At 42.3% G+C, this 24,045-nt stretch overlaps 6 non-coding genes across 6 annotated transcripts; 4 read left to right on the top strand and 2 right to left on the bottom strand.

The window, feature by feature from the left end:
• Nucleotides 1-810: 810 nt before the first annotated feature.
• trnas-gcu (transfer RNA serine (anticodon GCU)) lies at nucleotides 811-892 on the top strand. Its single transcript has one exon. It is a non-coding gene; the product is annotated as a tRNA-Ser (tRNA).
• Nucleotides 893-3,326: 2,434 nt separating this feature from the next.
• trnas-uga (transfer RNA serine (anticodon UGA)) lies at nucleotides 3,327-3,408 on the top strand. The gene has a single exon. It is a non-coding gene; the product is annotated as a tRNA-Ser (tRNA).
• An 8,124-nt stretch (nucleotides 3,409-11,532) lies between these two features.
• On the bottom strand, nucleotides 11,533-11,605 carry trnar-ucg (transfer RNA arginine (anticodon UCG)). The gene has a single exon. It is a non-coding gene; the product is annotated as a tRNA-Arg (tRNA).
• Nucleotides 11,606-12,798: 1,193 nt separating this feature from the next.
• On the top strand, nucleotides 12,799-12,872 carry trnan-guu (transfer RNA asparagine (anticodon GUU)). Its single transcript has one exon. It is a non-coding gene; the product is annotated as a tRNA-Asn (tRNA).
• Nucleotides 12,873-14,412: 1,540 nt separating this feature from the next.
• trnas-uga (transfer RNA serine (anticodon UGA)) lies at nucleotides 14,413-14,496 on the top strand. Its single transcript has one exon. It is a non-coding gene; the product is annotated as a tRNA-Ser (tRNA).
• A 6,374-nt stretch (nucleotides 14,497-20,870) lies between these two features.
• On the bottom strand, nucleotides 20,871-20,943 carry trnar-ccu (transfer RNA arginine (anticodon CCU)). Its single transcript has one exon. It is a non-coding gene; the product is annotated as a tRNA-Arg (tRNA).
• Between the last annotated feature and the right edge of the window lie 3,102 nt (nucleotides 20,944-24,045).

Raw genomic sequence — 24,045 nt, 5'->3', positions numbered from 1 at the left:
GCGACTAGGTTCAATTTTGTATCCTTTTAAAAGATTAAGGACTGGGGTGAGCGGGATTTATCACCCTTTCAGCTAAGAACCCGACGTGAGCACCGTTTAAGCTGCATAGACTCGGTCGTTTAACTCTTCTCCATTAGCAGGGTTAAGGTTAAAGAAAAATAACATTGCTGACTTCTTTTTTTTTTGCCAGCCGCGAGCGCTGATTAGCGAGGTTTGTATTTCATGTTTTGCAAGTTGCATCCATTTTAAGAAAAACAAGTCGTTCAAGACAGGAAATGAATACTTGCATTTAATTAAGTCTAGGCATATGCGGTTGTCCATAATGACCAGTTCTGTTCGAGAACACAGCACAAAAAAAGGCACCGCTGGGATTCGGACCCAGGATTTCTTGTTTACTAGACAGGCGCTTTAACCAACTAAGCCACGGCGCCCCGGGAGTACTGTTTTTTTGCAGCCACTTGGACACACCACTCAGACACATCTGCATTCGGTGTGTGCTCCGCCTGCTCGCTGAGCAAGTTGCCACCTTTACATACAATAGCAACATCGACACCAAGAGAAAGGATGACAAATGGCTTTTATCTGGAACTTTTCATGTCCAAGGAGCTCAATGTGCTTTCTGTGTACAACAGGGCCACTGAACTCCACACTGGCCACTGAACCACAGCAGTGGCTTGCTGGCTTGACATCTCCCAAGGAAAATGTTGAAATCGCATGTGGAACAGGAAAAGGACCCTCGAGTACGAGGGAAAAAAAAGAAAAAGATCATCTGGAGCGTGCCAACCCGTGTCTGGACAGCCCAGTTTCATTGACGAGGTGGCCGAGTGGTTAAGGCGATGGACTGCTAATCCATTGTGCTCTGCACGCATGGGTTCGAATCCCATCCTCGGCGCTCTCTATGTCTGACACGTGTGCCTGTTAGATGTTGGCCCTCCTTCTGTTTGCTCCAGTACTAGAGCTGTACATTTTCTAGCGGTGGCTGAACATGGTATAGTAGGCTAACGTCGGTATCGAGCAGTGGCAGTAACAGTATTTACGTGCCGCTGCTGCCAAGTGGCTCTGGGTTGAGACCGCATTTTCACTTACTTGCAGCACAAACGGAGAAAGCGATTTTTGACAGTCTCTCGAGAGACTGCGCTAGGTGTTTAGGGATAGACTTTGTCAGTTCCCCCTGGGATGATGGCCTCTCAAATAGTTTGTGATTCCTCTAGACGTTTATACAGTAGAAGCCTGCTTCGTGGCTTAAATCCAAGCTAAGGAAACGAGTTAGAGGTCTGATGCAGAACTGCACTGTATGTGTGAGGAAAGCTGCCCCCTTCTGTTCCATGTCGACCGAACAGAGGACTGTAAAGGATACGACCAAGAAAATTTAGGATGCTGGTTGGAATCCAGCTCCAAAGAAGCCCCTTTGGGTGTTATGTCATGAAAAAGTAAGAACAGAGAATCTCCCTTTGATCAAAAGCGCAACAGAACTGTTTTCCGTGGAGCAGGTTTCAGACCCGTAGACCTGTTTTATTTGTATGGCGTTCGTAAGCGCGCAAAACAAGGACAATTCCTGCGTCTAACACGAATGTAAATGCTTTTGAAAGTGCAGTGTGGTGCAGCTTGTAAAATCCTTGTCCACATTTGTGGTTTGTTGATGTTTTTTTTCTGTCTGCCAAAGTTGCATTTTGACATCCGGACGGTGAGACTTTATCATTTGAACGTGAAGCCAGCCTTAAACCCTCTGAGGCGTGTCTGTCTGCCGGCATGTATCTTGTGAAAGGTATTTTTTTTTTAACGGAGAGCGACTTTAAAAAGGTTTCCGCAGACACCTCGCACTCCGGAGGAGGAATGCGGCGGCGGCGAGCTCGCTGTAGTTGTGGCCGAGTAGTTAAGGCGATGGACTTGAAATCCATTGAGGACTCCCCGCTCAGGTTCGAATCCTGCTGACTACGGCGTCTGCTGCACGTCGCCTTGTGCCTGTGTGGCAAAGGCGAAGTGCCGCTTCTCCTTTCCTGGTACTATAAAAATGCTACATCGCTTGGTCCTGCTTCCATGGAAAGCAGTTCTTCAGGTAATTCTACTCTCTTACCAAAGCTGTTAGGTTCCTTTCCGTGGTGAGATGGGTTGTCATGCAACGCTTCCACATAGTGCCGACAGACAAGTGTGTTGCGGGAGAAGAGAAAAGTGTTAGAAGATTTAAGAGTTTCTTAGGTGGAGCCAAAATCAAGTGTCACAAATGCAAGTGGGAAGATTTCCAATGTTTAATATGGTCAAAATAAGCGGAAGTTATCTGCTGGTCCGGCACAGTTTGCCATGCTTTTGTCATATACTGTAAAGTGGTGTCGAACTGGGTGTCGAACTGGAGCCGCACCATTTGCATATGTGAGGCTCCAGTTATACATCGAGTGTCACATTAAATGACAAAAATGAAGAGAGTTGTAGCAGCTGGAGAGGTTTTCTTACAACTCTTGAGCTGACACAGTTTTGGAAAATGTTTCCTTCACGCTGCACTGTACAACATAGGCAGCCAAGAGTCTCCAAAACAAAACAGAATGGACAGATAGGAGAAAATTCCCACTCGTCCTGAAGTTTCCAAAATCCAGCACTGAGCGTAAACAAAGTGTCTAAGTAGCGTGGTAATGCTAACCCTAACCCTAGCTGGAGTTTGAGCAATCCAGCACTGAGCGTAAAAAGATGAGTCAAAGTTACGTCTAATCGGATTAGTTTCCTTAGAGCTGGTTCAGAGTTTGCTCAAGAGTTTACCTTTCACAGATGCGCAAAGAAGAATGTTGGGGGTGCACGCTTCAAGGCGCCTTACAGCTGTAGGGAGTGATTCGAGACGATTCGTGGCGTGTGCTCGTTCCCATGTACCGTACGCCCCGGGGTGCAGTGCTAGGATGACGTACAATACCACTTGGGCACGTAACGGCGTTATGTGCAGGGTTTTCGTTTGTTCGTTTTGTTTTGCTCTGCTTTGCTTTGTTTTGCTTTCCATCGCGTTGGTAAGAGCGTAAATAAAAATGCGATTCCTGCGTCTACCACTAATGTAAGAGCTATTTCAAGTGCGACGTGGTGCGGCTTTTCAAATGCTTGTGGGCATTTCTCTGTTGTTGATTCTTTTTTTGTGTGTAACAAAGTGGCATTTTCATGTCCGGACGGGGAGACTTTATCATTCCGACATGAAGCCAGCCTTAAACCCTCTGAGGCGTGTCTGTCTGCCGGCACGTATTTTGTCAAAGGTATTATTTTTTTTTAACGGAGAGCGACTTTGAAAAGGTTTCCGCAGCCACGTCGCACTCCGTGTTAGATTAAAGGAGGAATGCGGCGATGGTGAACTCGCTGTAGTCGTGGCCGAGTGGTTAAGGCGATGGACTTGAAATCCGTTGGGGACTCCCCATGCAGGTTCAAATCTTGCCGACTACGGCGTCTGCCGCACGTCTCCTTGTGCCTGCGCGGCAAAGGTGAAGTGCCGCTTCTCCTTCCCTGGTACTATAAAAACACTAAATAGCTTGGCCCCGCTGCCATGGAAATGAGTTCTTCAGATAACCACACATCTTGCGTTCGCACCTCTGGTGTTCTACTTATGCCTTTGAAAACCTAATGAATAAAACTGAAAGAACCGACACAATATGTAGGTGCTCGTAAAGCATGCATTAAAGAACTGTTAACAGCAAGGGTTTCAGTGGGTTAACTGAGGAGAAGGCGTGATCGCTAATTGTTGACTTTTTATTTGGTGTTAGAAACACTCTTACTGTGCATGACGTGCAACAAATTTAGCCACAGAAATTGCATCACGCTTTCATGTATGCTATTGCAGACACCAACGTTGCCTAGATAGAAAACCGAAATAGCCGTGGGTTTGCTTGCTGGTCTGAAGGATCTCTCTTCGAATCTCTATCATTTGTCAATGGAAGTAAAAGGTGCTGCAATCTGATACGTTCAGAATCAAACCCGCAGCTGTTGTTCGACTTTATTTCTTGACTAATTACAACTGAGTGTCGCATGAGCAGTTACGTAAACTTGTCTGATATATTTGAACACAAATGCCGTTCTTCAATTAAAACTAACAGTACATTGTCAGGGACATTCAGTTCTATACAAACAAGAGACAGACAAGAGAACATTTAGTATATAATAGACAGAAAGAGGTTCGAATCCTGCAGACTACGTTGTCCACCTCCTGTCGTTGTGTTTCGGCGCAAGCAAAGAAGCGCGCCTGTTCGGTGTTCCTGGTGGTTTTAAAATGCCAAATTGCTTGTACCCGCTCCCTTGCAAATAAGTTCTTCAGCGTCCGCGAATGGCATTTTACAGCTGGAAGCAGATGTCGACGCTTTTTGCACAGAGCACCAAAAAAGCGTCTTTTTTGAAGGCCCGGGTTCTGAGCGTTGGTGGTTCAGTGGTAGAATTCTCGCTTGCCACGCAGGAGGCTCGGCTTTGATTCCCCGCCAATGCAGTGGCTTTTGCAGCTAGCTGCTCCATCACTTGCATCCCCTTGCAACTCGCAACTGAAAACCCACTGAAGCTAAGCAGGTGTGAGCCAGGTCAGTACCCGGATGAGGGTGAGCTACAGGGAAAAACAAACCTTCCAGCTGGAAGCGGTGTTAATGGTGCCGGCGGTGGGGCGCTCACCCTGAGGTCTGTGCGGGTCCCAATGCCCCAGCATAGTGACGGAGACACTGTGTTGTAAAAGGGCGCTGTCTTTTGGATGAGATGTAAAACCGAGGTCACATCGCTCTGTGGTCATTAAAAATGACCACCAAAACCTTTGACAAAAGCTCTTGGTAATTGATCGTCTTCAATAATGCTTCTCCTTTAGGTACATTTTAAATCAGCTGAAAAATTCTGTGAAATGGGGGGCACTTCAGGCCAGTGTAGGATTTGGGTTACAAGAACCATGAAACTGCATGAGAAAGCCCGTACACTGAATTACACGGCTTTCTATTCAAAGGAGGGCAAAAGAAATTTCCTGAGTTCGATTTTTTGCAGCACAGAGAGAACCACTGTCGTGAGGCCGGTTAGCTGAGTTGGTTAGAGCATGGTGCTAATAACGCCAAAGTCACGGGTTGGTGCCCCTTACTGGCCAGGTCCTTTTCTCCTCTCTTACCAAAGCTGTTAGGTTCCTTTCCGTGGTGAGAGGGGTTGTCATGCAACGCTGCCACATAGTGCCGACAGACAATTAAATGACAAAAATGAAGAGAGTTAAAGCAGCTGGAGAGGTTCTCTTACAACTTTTGAGCTGACACAGTTTTGGAAAATAATTCCTTCACGCTGCAGTGTACCATATAGGCAGCCAAGAGTCTCCAAAACAAAACAGAATTGACAGTCATATAATGTCCATTAACCCCGGTTTTAAACGCAGCATCATGTCTGCCATCATAAGAATATGAGTCCAATATTTTAGAATATAGTCAGAATGACTTCTAACCTTAGCTGTGGTGTCTTTAATCCCTATTGCTCAATGCATGGTGTACGTACTGCATACATGTGTCTTGAGAATGAGGAATGGGCCCCTGAGACAGTCATTTGCCTGTTTCACAAATGATCGTATTTTACTAGAGATTCTGTTTGGGATTCAGATGTGCATTCGGACAGCAATCCCTTTCAAGAAATGATATGTTCTGGATGAGGTCAAAGGTGCTAGAACACTGTATTTAGGATGTGTTTGCAGTGATTGTGTGTCTCCTGCTTCAACGCAGTGATATATAGATGTGCTCCTGTAATTTATTGGTACATGCCCAGGGCAGTAAGTAGTCTGAGGATTTATTTCCAGACGGCATAGAGCAGTGAAGCACTTCTACTTAAATTATTACATTATACACAATTTGAGTTCATTTTAAAAAGTAAAAGGTAATGAAAGGAATGCATTTTCATAAGAAAGATAATACCGATATGCATGTGATAATCTTCCTTATATCATGTAGTGCGTCATTTGGACACTTTGTGGGCTTGAAATACAAAGAAAATCATGTTCTATGGTACAAGATAAATACAAAACTTAATCATTTATTTTAATTAGATTTGTTTATAAAGCATAAGCAATCATTTATTACATTAATATATGTGAAAATGACATTTTAGCACCATAATATTACATACAGGTCTCTAGCTTCAACACAGTGATATATATATATATATGCTCAGTGATTTATTGGTACATGCCCAGGGCAATAATCAGAATTAGTATTTATTTCCATACGGGCTACAGGTAATGTTGTGAAATACTTCAACACACTGGATCGCAGATTTAGACCCCCTGCACTCTTACTCCTTAAAAACCAAAGAAATGAAGATATGTAGCAATCACATTGTAACAGGGGTGACAGTGACTTAATGCTTATACTACTGGACTTCTGGTACCTTTAGGGTACGGTGTTCCCTGAAGGGCTCTCAAACCCCGCATTTCAGATGCCTAGCTGTATTGCTGATGTGTTGCACCTCAGAATCACTTTTAAACCTTACCTCTGGTATCTTTAATCCCTGTTGCTCAACGCATGGTGAAGGTATTGCATAAATGTGTCTGAAAATGAGCAATGGGCACCTGAGAGACTCATTTGCCTGTTTCACAAATGATCATATTTGACTAGAGATTCTGTTTGGGATTCAGTTGTGCATTCTGACAGCAATCTCTTTCAAAAAATGATTTTACCTTATCGCGGCTTTGCCCTTCTTGCCTTTTTGGACAATATCTCCATCTTGTGGTCGTTGTTGGTAATGTCTAGACAATATCTCCATCTTGTGGTCGTTGTTGGTAATGTTTTCTTATGCCCTTTTTTATTTCAATTCTCTATTAGATGATTCTAGAATCTCTACAATAGAGTTGAAAACATCAGTTTTATAGCAGACAATATGACATTATTTATAGTCCAATTAGAAATTTATTACCCTGTTTTTAACATAATAACAAATTAAAACTAAGTTTGGAACACCAGGGAACATAAAAAATGATTTTTAGGAAAACCATGAGGTTCTCTGTGTCCGATGCCTGCAAGGGGAGAAAGCTAGAATCCTTTGATTTTTCCAAATTTGAAAATAAACATCATATAACAACAGCTTTCATTCCTAGGAGTGAAAAACAACCATTTTTGAAGACATATTAGTTTCTAAAACACTACAATAAAGTTAAAAACATCCATTTTATATTACATTATTTTTTGTGAAATAATTAAATTGGCTTATTTCTCTCGCATTAAATTGGCTACAAATGCAAGAATTCAACCAGATATTCTTGTAAAATGTATAATGTTGCATTGCAGTTAGTTAATGTAGTTAGTCCATAGTCAGCAATCTAAACTTTATTGTTAAGCTTTAATGATTGATGTTGTACCAGTAACCTTTAGAAATACTATAGTACTTCACAAATGCTTTGTGTGTTTGGAAACCTTTTGAGTAAAAGCCTTATAAAAATAGGTTTAGTTTTTACAGGACATCACAAAGAAATAGGATGGTATAATTCTTATAATTGCTTAGTGATTGTATTTGGAAGATTATGCACTAAACAGACTTCAGGAATGCCAGTGGATCATTGTGCTATTTGGAATTATTCCAAAAATCAAGTGACCTCTTTGCTGTAGTATTTTTAGTATTATTTATTTAGTATTAATAAAGAATAGATTTATTAAAGTCGTGCGATGTGCAAGCGGGATATGTAAAATAATTTAAAATAAAGTTTTTTATTATTGTTATAGAGAAACATGATCAGATTTTCCCTGGTTCAGAAAAAAAACGATTAAAATCTGTAATCTTTCCACTTGTATGTCATCAGACATTAACGAGTACAACCCCCCTCTCTGCCGGAGTGCTGGCTGTGACGAATTAAACCAATTTCACAGGTGTTTTCAAAGTAGGAAGTACAGTGTTAACTAGTAGATGGCCTCCTCAATGAAATCGCTTCAACATGCTAATGCGTTGGTGTAACAGTCCGGGCGTGGCAAGCTTCCAATGTCAACTCGACTCGATTGGAAGACAATGAACGTATTTTAGCCCTAAATGAATTAATAGCAAACATGGTTTACATAAAAGACATTTTTCCAAGAAAGTTTATAATAATACAATCTATAGTTGAAATCTGAGCCTAAATATAAAGAAAAAAGCATTTTCAGAGAGCAATCACGCTGTGTTTATGTAGAAAAAGCGATTAGGTTTATGAGCAATCTAATTACCTATTCGCTTAAAACGCTATATAAAATAAAGTTTATTTAAAGATGAATGATAAGTGTCGCAGTTTTAATAATTTTCGTAGTAGGGCTTGGACAGATTCCAAGTGCATTTTTGCAATTTACGTTGCATTGTCCAATGTGATGTTGTAATACAGTTTAGAATACAGTAAGTCTAAACTGTATCAGCTTTATTTATGGGTTGCAATTTAGAAAAAGTCAAAAACCGCACTCAAAATCCAATTTAGAGCTTTCTGGCAAGAGGAGACACCCAAATTATAATGTAACATGCCACTGTTTGTGCATGAACAAAGTTATACTGCAATTTTCCTTAGATACGCGATTAAAAAAAATATTTTTTTTGAATCCCCGGCCAAACACATTCCATAAGAATCAGCGCTTTTATACAGTATATCGCCTTTAAACACGCGTTTACGATTTAAATCAAAACTCGATTCAAATCAATATAAATGTTTATTTTGTAACGCATAGGTGACTATTCATTGTTATTAAAAAGACGTAAATTCGATCATGTTGTGATATTTAGAAATATAAATTTGTTTTGATGCGAGTGAGGTTTTATTTAATCTCTGACCAAGGGAAATGTTTCATTTTTTCAAAGAAATGTTTGTTAAAAATTAAAGTCATAGTTCCATGAGATTCAACCACAGACCATGTGACATAGGAGTCAGGAACCTAACCCACAGCACCACCAGCGCAGTCACATGCTGAGGGCTGAAAAAGCACTACAGAAACATTATCGACTATAAAATAATGTAATTAGGCACAGAAGAAGTTTACAGCACAGTACAATAATAAATGCTGACCATGACTTTAGAAGCATAAATTACCTTACACTCAATTTAAACACAAGCTGTCTTTAGCCCTCTAAGCTGGTTCATACAGAAATGTAGAGAACCAGGCTCAGAACACACAGCTTCATTAGCGAATACATATGCAGAACAACTAGAGAAGATGTTTTACAGAGGATGGATTTTTAGAAACATCCCATCAGTGACATCACTGAAGTCAACTCCTAGGTAACTGTCGTGTGGATAGTTTCACAAGAATCAGACAAAGGTTTAAGCATCGCTTATTTTAGATAAAACTGCAAAAAAACAACAACAACCCATAATGTACTTCTTTGCGGCTCTGTTTGCCCAAATCATATATTCACAACGTGAAATTAGAAAATAGTATTACGTAACCAAAAACCGCAATATGGAAACAGAACCTGTGTAATTGTTGACAGATGATGTACTCGTAACATTTTTACAAGACGAACTACAACATTTAAAAAATGACTTGTATGTACTTGATATCTCTAATCAATCCACTGCACTGCATTAAAACAAAACAAAAACTAAAACGCCCTGGGCATACCGTTTCGCGCTTCTTATCAGTTGCTCAAAAGCAATTTGACCGTATGAAATGCATAATATAAACCTAGAAACATATACGTGAGGAGTATTTACGTAGTATCGGTGTCAAGACATACCTCTCAAATACTGTAAATCAAGTTAAAAATATCTCAAGACCGATTCTGGTCATAATGAAACCATGTTTCGTGTATGTTTTCTTTAAAGTACCGAGACCAGCCATATACTGTATGTTTATGTTCCAAAATTAATATCGTTTATGGCCTTCACACGCGTTGCATTACGCTCCTATTCTTTTTATGCTCAGGCACTAAGATTTCCCTTCAGTGGTAAAATTCCATATAAATATTCAATACTTAAACGGGCACAGTTAAGACATTAAATATACATATACATATACATATACATATACAAACTGTATACAGTACAGTTTGCATACGGTAATATGTTTATGTTCCTAAATCAATCTCTTTTATGAGCATGTGAAAGGCATGGTGAATCGATTCTCAAAAATTACTGTACTTTGCATGATTGGAAAAAAATGCATGATTGCGAAATGCTGTGGTGTTACTTTTACAAAGAAGGTCAGTGAAAAAAATAATGTGGACCAGGGCAATACTTTGAGTTTACAGCTTGTCCAAGGTCATTTATTATTAATACTATTAGTAATATCTTCATTAAAGACTTTGATGGCTACAGCTCAAACATGAGAAGTTGAGCTTTATTAGCTCCACCTTGCGGAAATTCCGGATACTATTATTTTGCTAGCGGTATTTACCGGTAACTCGCGGTATTTACCGGTAACTCGCGGTAGACTGCGTACAGCGTACCGGAAAATAATGCAGTATCGCCCGCACATTTTGAATGGCTGCATCTGTAGCAATCATATTGTAGCAGACACTCATTTGCCTGTTTCACAAATGATCATATTTTACTAGAGATTCTGTTTGGGATACGGATGTGCATTCTGACACCAATCTCTTACAAAAAATGATTTTACCTTATCGCGGCTTTGCCCTTCTTGCCTCTTTGGACAATATCTCCATCTTGTGGTCGTTGTTGGTAATGTCTAGACAATATCTCCATCTTGTGGTCGTTGTTGGTAATGTCTTCTTATAGATAGATACTTTATTGATCCCGTGAGGGAAATTGCAGTGCAACAGCAGCTTAACACACACAACACAGCCACAGTGTAACGAATTATATAATAATAGTACAATACTGTATATATACTGTATATATATATATGAAACAGAAATAGAAACAGAAACAGGAATCGCTTACTCACCTGGAGAATCTCTGTAGGAATATCTAGCATTTATCAATGGAAATAAAAGCTGCTTTAATACAGTGCATGTTCAAACTCAAACCCTCAGCTGCTGTTCTTGTTTGTTTTGGGACAAATTGCAACTGAGCATCGCATGAGCCGTTACGTACCCTTATCTGTTTGGCAATTTCAAGGGAGGAGTTAGGTCAGAATGGGTAGGCTGCAAAACAACAAGTAAAGATTTATTCCAAGATGAAACGTTGTGGCGGTTTTCTTATCTTTTCAGCATGGACTAAACTTTTACGTGTTCCTTATATGCTATATATGTATATATTAGCACCAATGTCGTTCTTAAAAACTAACATGAAATTGTCAGGGACATTCAGCTATATACAAAGACGAGACAGACAAAGTAATAATTCTGTATTAACGTGGCCTACATATTGACGCAATGATCGAACTAACTGACATGTTCTGATTCACATCCCCTGCAGTTCATGCCAATTAGAACAATAGCAATGCTGAGTCCTCCCCACCCTACTGAGCACAAATTCAGCTGCTCTCCAGTTCTGTTCTGCATGTTTTTTCATTGCAATTGAGCTCGGAGCTGGAGATGATCTCCATACAGTTCTGTGTTAACTAGCCCGCACTTGCGTGCTAATTTACGGGTTGTGGCAGATGCTTTTCTATAGTTCATATACATGACGGCAACCTGTTACCGAGGAACCTGAGAGGTTTAAAAGCCTCACGAGCCAGGCAGGACTCGAACCTACAATCTTCTGATCCGAAGTCAGACGCGTTATCCATTACGCCACTGGCCCATAGAACATGCGCTTGCACTCCACCACAGAGAGCTCTACACTGCTACTAGTAGTACACCTCCCCATCTAAATTTTCACAGCAAGAAACTTGTGTTTCCTACTATTTTTATCAGGTTTAAAATATCATCTCCTTAAAACAGAAAAAGTGTTGATGTGTCGTGCTGAAATTCCGATTGATTTTGAATTCAAAGAAAAAACGTTTTCTTCCAAAACACCGTGAAATTGTCACATCTTGCAGACAATAGGTGTATTCCATGTTGAAAAGAGAAAAAAGAAAACAATGGAGCCTTTTACAGGTGTGAGGCTTCTTCAGGTGTGAGAAGACCTCACGGCCGAAACGTTGTGTTTCCTTTCTTCTCTTTTCAGCATGCAATAAACCTATTACTTGTTCCTTTGCAGCCGAGGCATGCTGACATAGCTACCCAGCTGAACATCTTGCAGACTCTACAGTACTTCTCTCCTGTAGAAGTAAAGCAGGGCTTGCTGGGTGAGCTTTTGCTCCGGTAAATTAGGTCACGTGTCATGTTAAATCACTTCTTCTAAACACAACATTTGCTGGTGCTAGCTTTCCCCATGAAAAGAGACATTTCCCTTACAGTACATGACATATCGTTTTTATTCTATCAATAAGTATAGAAATTAAACAAAAGAAAAAATGGTGTCGCCAAAGAATGCACAGCTCTGTCGCCTTGGGGAGGTGTCAAGGGCATTGAGCTCCTTGGACATGAAAAGTGCCCGATAAATGCCATTTCTCATCATTTCTCTTGGCGTCAGTTCTGCTATTAAATGGGACGGAGGCAACGGGCTCAGAGAGCAGGTTAAGTGCACACCGAACGCAGATGTGTCCAAGTGTCTGTAAAAGCGCGGTGCTCCGCTGGCGCTGTTCCCTAGTGGCTTAAAGTGCCCGCCTAGTAAGCAGGCGATCCTGGGTCTGAATACCAGCGGTGCCTCTCTCCGTGTCTTGTTGTGCCGAATGTATCATTTCAGACAAACATGTACAGCTTGGTTCAGTTTAATGCAAGAATTCATTTCCTTTCTGGAATAACTTGTTTTTGAAGAAATCCATACAGCTTGTGAAAGATGAAATCCATTTCTTGGTTGTCAGTGGAAAAAGATTGCCGGCTGCAAGAAGCGCAAGTGATTGTTTTCTTTGACCATAAACCTGCAAATGTAGGGAGCACAAGCGGCCGTCAGTCTCTGTGGCGCAATCGGTTAGCGCGTTCGGCTGTTAACCGAAAGGTTGGTGGTTCAAGCCCACCCAGGGACGCATGTCTCCGTTTTTCCAATGTAAACATCATCACCGCTAAAGAAGATGGCGCAGAAGGCTCCACAGTCGAAACGTTGTGCTTCTTTTCTTCTCTTTTCAGCATGGAGTAAACCTTTGCTTGATCGTTTGCAGCCTACGCATGCTGACACAGCTACCTTTCTCTTAACGCGCCTCAATCATTATTCACCAAAACCATCAGCAGAATGTGTCGCCTTTGTGGTGATGTCACTCCTCTGCTTCACAAATGTCCTTAGTGACGGACCATTTCTTTCTGCCATTTTTCCGGAGCGGTTATTGATTGCTCCATCATTTCCCTCATACTTTCCATCCCTAGATTGAAAAAAAAAAACAGAAACAGGCTGACAGGACGACAATCAAATTGCAAAAACTCATCAAAGCACTCGATAGAGTATTTGAATCCACAAGTAGCTACGAGCAACTTTGTCCTGGCTTGCATGAAAGTCGGAAAATGTCAAAAAGAAAAAGATGGTGGCTTTTTCATATCTGTTCTTTTATTTTTAGTTCGTTGGCTCTTCTGTCCATTGTCCTCCTGCCTGGCTCTTGACCTGTGACTGTCTGAACGCACACATTAGACTTTCAGGCGGGGGATTTGTCCTGAGCCTCTGTGGAAGACCCACCCACCCCCATAAATAACTGCTCTAGAAACACATGAATGCAAAACTAAACCACAGCTTAAAGATGAGCTCCAACTCAGTGCCATACTAATGTAAACGAAGTAATACTAAGACATGTTCTTATGGATTTGTCTTACCTTGAGATATGTAATTGGATTTCAGGATTAACTTCCTCATTCAATGTACTGGTGATTCTTTGCCTGGTCAGTACCTGGGTGGGAGACCTCCAGCGAACAATTAAGCTTACTGCTGGAAGTGGTGTTAAGAGACTCTTAGGATCTTCCAGAGGTGTCTGTCCAATAGCACTAGTTGCCTTAGAGCTGGCTCAAACATTGCTCAAGAGTCTACCTTTCACAGATGCGCAAAGATGAATGATGGGGGTGCACGCTTCAAGGAGCCTTCCAACTGTAGGGACCGATTAGAGACGATCCGTAGCATGTGTCCGTTTCCATATACGCCCCGTGTCTCAACGGTAGGACAGAGAAAAATACTGCCTCGACACGTAACAGCGTTATATTAAACCGCAGGACTTGAGGGCTGTTTTGTTTGAATGTTCAAGGCATTGGTAAGAGCGTAGGTCAAGGGCCATTGGTGCATCTCCTGTAACTGGAGTAAAAATGCTATTCAAACTGCAGTGACTAAAATCGTCGTCCACATGTCTCCGTTGTTGATTGCTTTCAGTCTAAGAACGTTCTGTTTTCATGTCCGAACGGGGAGACTTTATCATTCCAACTTGAAGCCACCCTTAAGTCCTCTGAGGTGTGTGTGTGTGTGTCTGCTTGCACGTATGGCGTAAAAGGTTTCTTAAACGGAGAGCGAACTTGAAAAAAGTTGCCTCCGCTGCCGCCGCCGCCTCGCACTCCCTGTTCGATTGTAGCAAGAAGGCAGCGGCCGCGGCGCTCGCTGTAGTCGTGGCCGAGTGGGGTTAAGGTGACGGACTTGAAATCCGTTGGGGTCTCCCCGCGCAGGTTCAAATCCTGCCGACTACGGCGTCCTTTGCATTTGGTTGCGTGCGTGCGTGTAAAAGGACCAGCGCCGTTTCGTTTTCGCTGGGACCTTTAACACTCTAAATCGCCTGGACCCGCAGCCTGTGAAATCGATTCTTCAGCACCCACGATGGACGCTTTGCCGCTGGACACAGATAACGATGCTTTTCTGCAACGAGCTTTCCAGCTGAATTTTCTCGGCAGCTCCGTACTGAACCTGTTCTCCATTGCAACATAGCGGAGGCTCGTCACGTCTATAGCAAGGCTGTGTAGGACCGCATACGCCACAGTGACTTGTACACAGACCACATGAAAGGCAAGCAAAATACACTTTTAAAATTCCAAAGACTCACAAGGTCAGAGAAACAGCGATGAGCTGAACAGATCTGTTACAGAAGTCTAGGTTGACCTTTTTAGAGCTGTAATTGCATTTTTGTTTAATAGAAGATCAAATCTACTCGCATGTACCAGCACCTTACAGTTTATTGATGTTAATTCTGTTTAAGTAATAAGATTGCTAACGATGTTGGACTTTAGCCGGTGTTTTTTAGAACAAATTGCTTACACTTCTGTAAGGAATACGCAGTACGTGCCTTTGTCAGTCATTGCTCACCATACCTGTAACTTTCTTATCTAACTCACTTCCTCAAATGGTGAAGGTCCACAAACATAAATGAAAAAAAAACCCTTGTTGTAGATGAGGTGCACAAAAAAGCAGCCCCTGATAGTGTATAACACATTTATACTATTGCAGAGACACATGTAACATATATATACTGTATATATGAAACAGAAATAGAAACAGAAACAGGAATCGCTTACTCACCTGGAGAATCTCTGTAGGAATATCTAGCATTTATCAATGGAAATAAAAGCTGCTTTAATACAGTGCATGTTCAAACTCAAACCCTCAGCTGCTGTTCTTGTTTGTTTTGGGACAAATTGCAACTGAGCATCGCATGAGCCGTTACGTACCCTTATCTGTTAGGGAATTTCAAGGGAGGAGTTAGGTCAGAATGGGTAGGCTGCAAAACAACAAGTAAAGATTTATTCCAAGATGAAACGTTGTGGCGGTTTTCTTATCTTTTCAGCATGGACTAAACTTTTACGTGTTCCTTATATGCTATATATGTATATATTAGCACCAATGTCGTTCTTAAAAACTAACATGAAATTGTCAGGGACATTCAGCTATATACAAAGACGAGACAGACAAAGTAATAATTCTGTATTAACGTGGCCTACATATTGACGCAATGATCAAACTGACTGACATGTTCTGATTCAGATCCCCTGCAGTTCATGCCAATTAGAACAATAGCAATGCTGAGTCCTCCCCACCCTACCGAGCACAAATTCAGCTGCTCTCCAGTTCTGTTCTGCATGTTTTTTCATTGCAATTGAGCTCGGAGCTGGAGATGATCTCCATACAGTTCTGTGTTCACCAGCCCGCACTTGCGTGCTAATTTACGGGTTGTGGCAAATGCTTTTCTATAGTTCATATACATGACGGCAACCTGTTACCTAGGAACCTGAGAGGTTTAAAAGCCTCACGAGCCAGGCAGGACTCGAACCTCCAATCTTCTGATCCGAAGTCAGACGCATTATCCATTACGCCACTGGCCCATAGAACATGCGCTTGCACTCCACCACAGAGAGCTCTACACTGCTACTAGTAGTACACTTCCCCATCTAAATTTTCACAGCAAGAAACTTGTGTTTCCTACTATTTTTGTCAGGTTTAAAATATCATCTCCTTAAAACAGAAAAAGTGTTGATGTGTTGTGCTGAAATTCCGATTGATTTTGAATTCAAAGAAAAAAGGTTTTCTTCCAAAACACCATGAAATTGTCACATCTTGCAGACAATAGGTGTATTCCATGTTGAAAAGAGAAGAAAGAAAACCATGGAGCCTTTTACAGGTGTGAGGCTTCTTCAGGTGTGAGAAGACCTCACAGTCGAAACGCTGTGTTTCCGTTCTTCTCTTTTCAGCATGCAATAAACCTAGTACTTGTTCCTTTGCAGCCGAGGCATGCTGACGTAGCTACCCAGCTGAACATCTTGCAGACTCTACAGTACTTCTCTCCTGTAGAAGTAAAGCAGGGCTTGCTGGGTGAGCTTTTGCTCCGGTAAATTAGGTCACGTGTCATGTTAAATCACTTCTTCTAAACACAACATTTGCTGGTGCTAGCTTTCCCCATGAAAAGAGACATTTCCCTTACAGTACATGACATATCGTTTTTATTCTATCAATAAGTATAGAAATTAAACAAAAGAAAAAATGGTGTCGCCAAAGAATGCACAGCTCTGTCGCCTTGGGGAGGTGTCAAGGGCATTGAGCTCCTTGGACATGAAAAGTGCCCGATAAATGCCATTTCTCATCATTTCTCTTGGCGTCAGTTCTGCTATTAAATGGGACGGAGGCAACGGGCTCAGAGAGCAGGTTAAGTGCACACCGAACGCAGATGTGTCCAAGTGTCTGTAAAAGCGCGGTGCTCCGCTGGCGCTGTTCCCTAGTGGCTTAAAGTGCCCGCCTAGTAAGCAGGCGATCCTGGGTCTGAATACCAGCGGTGCCTCTCTCCGTGTCTTGTTGTGCCGAATGTATCATTTCAGACAAACATGTACAGCTTGGTTCAGTTTAATGCAAGAATTCATTTCCTTTCTGGAATAACTTGTTTTTGAAGAAATCCATACAGCTTGTGAAAGATGAAATCCATTTCTTGGTTGTCAGTGGAAAAAGATTGCCGGCTGCAAGAAGCGCAAGTGATTGTTTTCTTTGACCATAAACCTGCAAATGTAGGGTGCACAAAAGACTGTCAGACTCTGTGGTGCTGAAAAGTTGGTGGTTCAAGCCCCTCCAGTATGCGTGTCTCAGTTTTTCCAATGTAAACATCATCACCGCTAAAGAAGATGGCGTAGAAGGCTCCACAGTCGAAACGTTGTGCTTCTTTTCTTCTCTTTTCAGCATGGAGTAAACCTTTGCTTTATCCTTTGCAGCCTAAGCATGCTGACGCAGCTACCTTTCTCTTAACACGCCTCAATCATTATTCACCAAAACGATCAGCAGAATAAGTCGCCTTTGTGGTGATGTCACTCCTCTGCTTCACAAATGTCCTTAGTGACGGACCATTTCTTTCTGCCATTTTTCCGGAGCGGTTATTGATTGCTCCATCATTTCCCTCATACTTTCCATCCCTAGATTGAAAAAAAAAAAACAGAAACAGGCTGACAGGACGACAATCAAATTGCAAAAACTCATCAAAGCACTCGATAGAGTATTTGAATCCACAAGTAGCTACGAGCAACTTTGTCCTGGCTTGCATGAAAGTCGGAAAATGTCAAAAAGAAAAAGATGGTGGCTTTTTCATATCTGTTCTTTTATTTTTAGTTCGTTGGCTCATCTGTCCATTGTCCTCCTGCCTGGCTCTTGACCTGTGACTATTTGAACGCACACAGTAGACTTTCATGCAGGGGATTTGTCCTGAGCCTCTGTGAAGGACCCACCCACCCCCATAAATAACTGCTCTAGAAACACATGAATGCAAAACTAAACCACAGCTTAAAGAGGAGCTTGTCATGACCGCCAGGCAGTTAAGACCAACTCTTAAGCAATCTAAACAGCACCAGCAGAGGGTGATTATTAACAAACGCCGCCGCACGAGTTAACCCACCTGCACACACTCCACCGTGGGGTACGCAGTGCTATTTTTACCATCTTTACTTGCTTCCCGCTGGTATTGAGTCTACTCCTTGAGAGCTCTACCTGGCGTTTTTTCCATTACCTCGTTTATTCTGGATATTGGACTCCCCTTCTGCCTTTTCGACTTTGGACCTCGCCTCTCACCTCGGACTGTTTGCCACCAGTGTTCTCCCTGGATTACGACTTACCTTACGCCTCTTGACCACGAAACAAAGCAAAGCAGAGCAAAACAAAATGAACAAACGAAAAGCCTCAAGTCCCGCACTTGCGTGTAACGCCGTTACGTGCCCAAGCGGTATTGTACTTCATCTTAGCACTGCACCCCGGGGCGTACGGTATATGGGAACGAGCACACGCCACAAATCGTCTCGAATCACTCCCTACAGCTGTAAGGCACCTTGAAGCGTGCACCCCCAACATTTTTCTTTGCGCATCTGTGAAAGGTAAACTCTTGAGCAAACTCTGAACCAGCTCTAAGGAAACTAATCCGATTAGACGTTACTTTGACTCATCCTTTAAGGGAACCTTGTTAATTGGAGAAATCAATGATTTCGAATGAATTCTGTATGCGTTAAAAGACAGCTATACACAGAAAACATGCAGGACACTTCTCATGATGTTTCCCGAGCCGAAACACAGTGCGTTTTTCCAAGCCCTCTGACAAAGCCCGCCCACTGAAAACTGCAGCAGATCGTGTAAAGACGTTCAACTTTGTAACTACTGCACGCACAGGAAGCAGAATAAATTCCTCTTTTCAAACTGTCAAAGGTTTGCTTTGCGAACACTGCAGGACATCGCACAATCTCTTTTGAATGGGGACAAACGATTTCTTATGGGGCACAGTAAGTACAGACGTTTAAAAAGCTCCACTCATGCCGACGATGCAGCATGAAGAAGCGCAACCTAACGTTTGCATTCCTAGCAAATTCCTTTTATTTTTTGATAAATAAAGACAGTCTTGTTTAACAAACAACACACACAACATTTTACATTGTCAATTCAATTCAAATCAATGTATTTCTATATAGCACCTTTCACAACAAGGTTGTCCCAAGGCACTTAACAATGCAAGTTGTTAAGAGCCTTGTGTCTAATATGCCGCCTAGGTAACGTGCTGTCTCTTTGAGGCAGATGTTTAAATCCTCTGAGTTAAGTGCTGAAGTTATAGTAGTCCTATCAGTATTGTTGCCTCCGATCAACAGATCCTCATTTTTCTCAGAGTTGAGTAACAAAAAGTTTTCACACATCCAAGTATTTCCTTCCTTAATGCATTTAACTAAACTGATAATAGAAGAGTTGTCGTTTGGTGTAAACAAAATGTTTATTTGAGTGTCATCAGCATATGAATGAAAGTTCATATTATTTTTTCATATTATCCTACCTAGCAGCAGCATGTAGAGAGAGAGAGCAATATTGGTCCCAGCACTGATCTTCTGGTACCCCAAATTGAACTGGTGACATTGATGAAGCAGTACAATTATTAGATATTTGAACATAATGAAAACGATGAGTAAAATGTGAAGTAAACCACTGAAGGACGGTTCCAGATAAGCCAACCTCAAACTCAAGCCTGTGTAACAAAACAGAGAGGTCAACCGTGTCAAAGGCAGCTCTAAGATCTAGAAGCAAAGCACAAGCACTGTTGCATTCCCTGCATCAGTAGCTAAGAGAATATCATTTACGACTCTTGTTAATGCAGTTTCAGAAACCAGACTAAAATTTCTCAAGTATATTATTTGAATCCAGATATGATTGACGTTGGGCAACAACTATTCTCCCAAGACTTTTAGATTGAAATGGGACCTTTGAGACAGGCCTGTAGTTGTTAAGAACTTGTTGATCCAAATTTGACTTCTTAAGAGCGGTCTAACAACCGCTACCTTAAATTGATCAGGTACAACGCCTGACGCAAGCGATGCATTCATCATACTAATTATAGGTCCTGCCAGTCCTTCGAGGGAATCTTTGACTAGCTGAGTGGGGATGGGATCTAGCGAACAGGTGGTTGACTTTGTCTTACGTCTGTGTTTATGAGTCCACCATAAGAAGAAATCTGAACAGGAGTGGTGATCATGCGAGGTCACCATGGAGGAAACCACTGCTCTCCCCCCCAAAAAAACCACCACTGCCCCTCTCAAGTTTGCTAAAGACCACATGGATGTTCCACAGCAACTCCTGGAACAATGTTCTGTGGACAGTGACAAAAGTTGAACATGTTGGTAAATGTGCACAACGTTATGTTTTGAGATAACAAAACACTGCATACCAACTCCAAAACCTCATCCCACCTGGGAAGCATAGCGGAGGCTGTACGGCTTGCAATCATCGAGGGACCGATGAATTCCAAGATGTATCAGGAAATTCTACAGCAGAATGTCAGGGTGTCTGCCTGTGATCTAAAACTCGAAAGACGCTGGGTCATGCAGCATGACAAAAACAAAGGAGTACATCAACAACAGAGTGGCTGAAACAATAGAAATTCCGTATTTTGGGATGGCCGAGTAAGAGTCCTGACCCCAATCCCATTGAAGTGCTGTGGCGTGATCTGAAGCAGGCCGTTCAGTGCAAGACATCTCCCAACTGTATGTGAGAGAAAAGCAGAGACGCTCACTGAGTAAGGTGGGGTTGCAGCTTTGCAAATCAAAAGGACATTTGTACGCTCAAAAAGGGACAGTAGCACCCCAGATGGGACTCGAACCCACAATCCCTGGCTTAGGAGGCCAGTGCCTTATCCATTAGGCCACTGGGGCACACTGGGTTGGGTCGATCACGCTGATGAAGAGCCAGTTTTTTTTTTCCTTTGCTTTTTCAAAGGGATCCCCAAAATTAGGAAAGTTAGGCAGCAGAAGGTTTACTGTGACCTGAGAAGGACCGGCATCCAATCACGGTGGTACACACACACACGCTCTCACTCATCTGAGCTACACGGCTACCAAGATGATCTCAGGTGCGCCGAGCTGGTACGGAACATATTGAACTGATCGACGGCGAATTGTCTCTCAGACAGGCTTTTCACCTCTGAGCTCCCTGACTGACAGTAATCAGCTAGGTAGTGAAACAGTCAGCTGCTTCTAAGCCTTAAACAGCTGCATCTCGGCGCTTCCACAGAGAGATGATTTGAAAGCCAAACATCGCCCATTGGGAACACCTTACTATCACTAGTTTAAGAGACTTTTAAGGTCTTGCAGAGGTGCCTGTCTAATAGCATGCGCTTTGCAAGCTATAGGTGTTTAGGCTGAGGCAGAATGCCTGTTAACAAAATGTTTTTCTAAAGGGGCCTCGCACTCTTTTCCAAGCAATGGTCACCATCCCCACCGAGTGTCACAATGTAGTCATGTCCTAGGACATCACCTGTTAGTCTCCATTTGTCTGCCACCAACACTTTAGGTTAAGGGGTCACAACCGCACCCCAAAGACCAGAGGAGCCGTTGGCGTTCTGGCGGCGCAGATTGGGCTGAAGGTGGGGCGCTTGAATCTCGCTGTTGGAGGCCGTCTGAAACTGACCCAAGCCTTTCCCTTGAATTAAATGTAAATAAATAAATGAACCCCAGATGCACATGGAATCAATCACGTGTTTCCTTTGAGCCGTTTCAAAGACTGCTCCAGAGTTTACCTTGCACAGATGCGCAAAGATTAATGATGGGGGTGCACGCTTCCAGGCGCCTTACAACTGTAGGGACTGATTAGAGACAATTCGTAGCGTGTGTTCGTTTCCATATACGCCCCGTGTTGCAATGGTAGGATGAAGTCAAATACGGCTTGGACGCGTAACGGCATTCTATCCAACTGCAGGACTTGAGGGTTTTTTGTGCTTTGTTCTGTTTTCGTTGACATCGCATTCGTAAGAGCGTCAAAAAAAGGCAATTCCAGCATCTAACACGAATAAAAGGGCTATTGAAACTGCAGGGCTGCGCAGCTTCTAAAATCCTTGCACACAATTCTCCGTTATTGTTACTTCCTTCTTTCTGTCTAACAAAGTTCCCTTTTCCTGACCGGACGGGGAGACTTTATCATTCCAACTTGAAGCCAGCCTTAAGTCCTCTGAGGCGCATTTGTCTGCTAGCATGCATTTTGTGAAAGTTTTTTTTGTTGTTGTTAAACGGAAAGCGACTTTGAAAAAGGTTTCCGCCGCTGCCCGGCACTCTATGTTAGACTGCATCAAAAAGGCAGTGGCGGCGGCGGTGGCCGAGTGGTTAGGGCGATGGACTAGAAAGCCATCGGGGTCTCCCTGCGAAGCTTCGAGTCCTGCCGCCTACGGTGTCGTCGTGTGTCTGCGCAACAAAGGAAAAGCACCTGTTTCACTTTTCCCGCAACTTTTAAAATGCGAATGATCTGGATTTCTACATGATTGGCTCTTAAAATGTGATCTGATCTTCATCTGACGCATAATAATAAATAAAGACAGTCTTGTTTAACAAACAACACACACAACATTTTACATTGTCAATTCAGTTCAAATCAATGTATTTCTATATAGCACCTTTCACAACAAGGTTGTCTCAAGGCACTTAACAATGCAAGTTGTTAAGAGCCTTGTGTCTAATATGCCACTTAGGTTACGTGCTGTCTCTTTGAGGCAAATGTTTAAATCCTCTGAGTTAAGTGCTGAAGTTATAGTAGTCCTATCAGTATTGTTGCCTCCGATCAACAGATCCTCAGTTTTCTCAGAGTTGAGTAACAAAAAGTTTTCACACATCCAAGTCTTTCCTTCATTAATGCATTTAACTAAAGTGATAATAGAAAAGTTGTCGTTTGGTGTGAACAAAATGTTTATTTGAGTGTCATCAGCATATGAATGAAAGTTCATATTATTTTTTCGTATTATCCTACCTAGCAGCAGCATGTAGAGAGAGAGAGCAATATTGGCCCCGGCACTGATCCGTCTGGTACCCCAAATTGAACTGGTGACGTTGATGAAGCAGTACAATTATTAGATATTTGAACATAATGAAAACGATGAGTAAAATGTGAAGTAAACCACTGAAGGACGGTTCCAGATAAGCCAACCTCAAACTCAAGCCTGTGTAACAAAACAGAGAGGTCAACCGTGTCAAAGGCAGCTCTAAGATCTAGAAGCACAAGCACTGTTGCATTCCCCACATCAGTAGCTAAGAGAATATCATTTACGACTCTCGTTAATGCAGTTTCAGAAAGCAGACTGAAATTTCTCAAGTATATTATTTGAATCCAGATACGATTGACATTGGGCAACAACTATTCTCTCAAAACTTTTAGATTGAAATGGGACCTTTGAGACAGGCCTGTAGTTGTTAAGAACTTGTGGATCCAAATTTGACTTCTTAAGGAGCGGTCTAACAACCGCTACCTTAAATTGATCAGGTACAACGCCTGACGCAAGCGATGCATTCATCATACTAATTATAGGTCCTGCCAGTCCTTCGAGGGAATCTTTGACTAGCTGAGTGGGGATGGGATCTAGCGAACAGGTGGTTGACTTTGTCTTACGTCTGTGTCCATGAGTCCACCATAAGAAGAAATCTGAACAGGAGCGGTGATCATGCGAGGTCACCACGGAGGAAACCACTGCTCTCCCCCCAAAAAAAACCACCACTGCCCCTCTCAAGTTTGCTAAAGACCACATGGATGTTCCACAGCAACTCCTGGAACAATGTTCTGTGGACAGACGTGACAAAAGTTGAACTTGTTGGTAAATGTGCACAGCATTATGTTTGGAGATAACAAAACTCTGCATACCAACTCCAAAACCTCATCCCACCTGGGAAGCATGGCGGATGCTGAGGTTTGTTGGATGTTGAGGTTTTTGTCAATAAAGGAGGTTCCACTAGCTCCTTAATATAAGGGTTCACGTACTTTTTCCATCAATGACCTTG

This window comes from Lepisosteus oculatus, unplaced genomic scaffold, assembly GCF_040954835.1.
Source record: "Lepisosteus oculatus isolate fLepOcu1 unplaced genomic scaffold, fLepOcu1.hap2 HAP2_SCAFFOLD_40, whole genome shotgun sequence".
In the NCBI taxonomy this organism is placed as follows: Eukaryota; Metazoa; Chordata; class Actinopteri; order Semionotiformes; family Lepisosteidae; genus Lepisosteus; species Lepisosteus oculatus.
This window is presented reverse-complemented; position numbering and strand designations above follow the sequence as displayed.